We start from the raw sequence: 2,909 nt of genomic DNA, 5'->3' as shown, positions 1-2,909 counted from the left end.
AGAAATGCTAGTTATTCAAAATTTACATCACCTATCGTGCTTGGCCTGGATAGCTTTTTTCCTCTCTTTCTTCTTGAGACTGAATTTGGAAATGCAGTGTTATATATGCTGAGAATTCTTTACAAGCAACATTTCCAAAATTTCTAAACGTTTTGGTAAAGATCCTCTTGTTATTACTGTTCTTTTGCTTGAAGATTCTAATTTGGCTCTTCCTGAAAACCCAGGTTGGAAGTGTATTCCAGTAAGATTATTTTGTTTGAGAAAAATTTTAATATTTTTATATCAAAAACGGGGAAAACCTTAAACTCGTTCATTTTTCAGCTATCTTAATTGTTCGTCTTACACTCGTTAAAGGATGGAGAAGTTTACACAATTAAAAGTGAAAACAAAGCAAAACCAAAAGTAATGTAGAAAAGTCAAAGCTTGTCCTCAAATTTTTTGCCCATGTGTTCAAATTCAGGGATCATTCTTAATAGAATTTTTCAATAGCTCACTTCTTTTTGTGCAGTTCCAGTGCTAGCCTTAAATTAATCTGTTAAAAGTCTTTTCATTCAGCTGAAACTGAAATGCCTCATCTGTCAGTACAAAAATATGAATAAATTTCAGCCACATTCTTTATTGTTCGTACTTTCAGCAGATTATATAAATGCCCACAGAATTTTCACTGTTTAATAACTGTGGGTATCTACAGATGTGAAATAGGAGAACAGGGCCCAATTTACAGCCAATTAGAGGGTGTAATAATTTGTATAAAAAGCTAAACATCCTACCTAGTTATTGTAGCCTAAACAGGCACTCAGTTCCCTTTTCAATTCATTTAATTAAACCAACAGACTCAAGAAAATCTTTGTTTATGGGGAAAAATAGCATTAAATATTTAAATCAAAGAATGTGAAGCTGCATATCTTAAATATCAATTTAAACATCATTTTATAAAGCATAAACTATTAAAATGCCCATTAACTATTTAGAGAATATTAATTTCTCCATTCATTGTCTCAGTCTGATTTATGTCCAAATTGACCTGTTGCAATTCAGCAATGTCCATCTACCCATCTTTGGGTATCCATTTACATCTAGGTGTTAATTTCATTACCTCCTTGAAGCCAGCTTGTATTTGGATCAGGTATTAGTGATAGAGACAAGTGTTTCCTTCTTGGACATTTCTGTTACTAACCCCTTACTGTAGTAGTGTCGTCAGAGGAGTGTAGGTCAATGAATGAGGAAGTGAAGGGGGCGGTTTTTCATGCACAGGGTGAAAAATAATTCCAGCATCATCTGGAGGTAGAGCAGATACTGCTGGAAATTGGACATGAGTGGCGAAGCTCATTCGTCCAGCCGAGTGAGTTTTCTTCCGGATACATTACAGGTTTATTACGTCCTCACAGCCCCTCGACTTGGTGGGTCAGGGGCCTCACTTCTCCCTTCCTTTACCTTTCCCTGGAGAACTGGAAGTGGAGGGAGGGAGGGAGTAATGACCACAAGCTTACCATTAGAGTACACGCCTTTTGCTCTCTCCAAACAGCGCACCTCCCCTAAACCTCACCGAGAATTGAGCATTGATTGAAAAACCAGCACTAAAAGGAATCTCTCCGGACCCCAAACTGAGTTTGGGCGCTCGGGAGCCCCGAAGAGCACTTCGGTGGGCTGCGCGATTTCTTTGCTATCGAGACTTGGTCTCAGCTGATGAGAATACTTAAGAGACTTGTTGGAGGAGGAGAATGGTAAACAATCGCCAACATGTGGGATAGTGCTGTGTGTGTGTGTGTGTGTGTGTGTGCAAATCCACGACAGAAGCAAGCCGCGAGGAATCGCGGTTCGGGATCGCTTTCTCCACGGGGCCTGGGTTTGCAGCTGCAGCCGGAGACCCGGCAGGAAGGAAGCCCTCGAGAGCGCAGCGGTCCAGCCCCTGGCCGACTGAATTTACTCCCGTAAATTACTCTTTGTAAACTTATACAGGTTATAATTTATTGTGTTTATTAACCCAGATCAGAGGGAGAGGCGAGAAGAATAGCAGGGCAGATAACGAAGAGAGTGGAAGACGGTAAGGGAAGGAAAGGAGGAGAGAGGGAGCCCCAGCCAGCGAGTAAGGTGCTGCCTGGTGACTCGGCGGCTCTGACGTCCACGCCCCCAATTAGGATGTACCTTCTTCCCAAACTGTTACAAATTAAGGCAGCCAAATAAGTACCCCCCTTGGTGCTAGGATTGGGCCCTTGCTCACCCCCACTCTCCCGTCTATTTCTGTACTTCTCTCTAGGTTAATCTTCTAGCTAATAATAAAGTTTTTTTAATTTTTATTTTTTAGCGCATGGGAAGGAAGTCCGGATCATGCCTGTTCGGAAACTTGGGGACCACCTGAAGCAACTCCCACTCAAGGGCCAAGAACAGACTGTCTTGTGTGCCAGGGCTCACCTCCTGTGTCATGTCTTGAGTGTGGGAAATTAATCGTAAGGGTTAGAAACTCTTATGGCCACCGTCAAGTGTAAAAGAAAAAAGAAGTCTATCTAGAGAATGAAATCCTAATGCATAGAATTTTTAAATTCAGAATTTAAAAATAAGTAACTGTTTATAAATACAAGTAGCTACGTCAGGTAAAGTGGAAATAGCAAGCTCTCTCCAAACATATATATGTTACACTATATATAGTGTGAACAGGCTCTAGGCTGAGAAAGCACAGCGGAAACCGACAGAATGCGTTTAAAAAAAATCTTTTGGAACTGTCTAATTTAAAAATGCACAGAGAAAAATAAGGAAGAGGAACTGACTACGCTTTTCAACGCCCACCCCCCTCCCGCGATAGTTTTGCTAACTGGCTGAACACAGATTCCACTAGGTACCATTCGCAAGGCTCTTGTGTCCTTCCCTCTCTCCCCGCCCAAGTTCCTGAGAGAAGCCCACTCTGATAACGT

The 2,909-nt window shown here is 41.5% G+C and overlaps 1 long non-coding RNA gene across 1 annotated transcript; it reads left to right on the top strand.

The window, feature by feature from the left end:
• The first annotated feature begins 1,354 nt into the window (after positions 1-1,354).
• On the top strand, positions 1,355-2,708 carry LOC141276076 (uncharacterized). Its single transcript, XR_012325015.1, has 3 exons — positions 1,355-1,400; positions 1,526-1,724; positions 2,306-2,708. It is a non-coding gene; the product is annotated as an uncharacterized lncRNA (long non-coding RNA).
• The last annotated feature ends 201 nt before the right edge of the window (positions 2,709-2,909 follow it).

Source organism: Tursiops truncatus, chromosome 12 (genome assembly GCF_011762595.2).
Source record: "Tursiops truncatus isolate mTurTru1 chromosome 12, mTurTru1.mat.Y, whole genome shotgun sequence".
Lineage (NCBI taxonomy): Eukaryota > Metazoa > Chordata > Mammalia > Artiodactyla > Delphinidae > Tursiops > Tursiops truncatus.
This window is presented reverse-complemented; position numbering and strand designations above follow the sequence as displayed.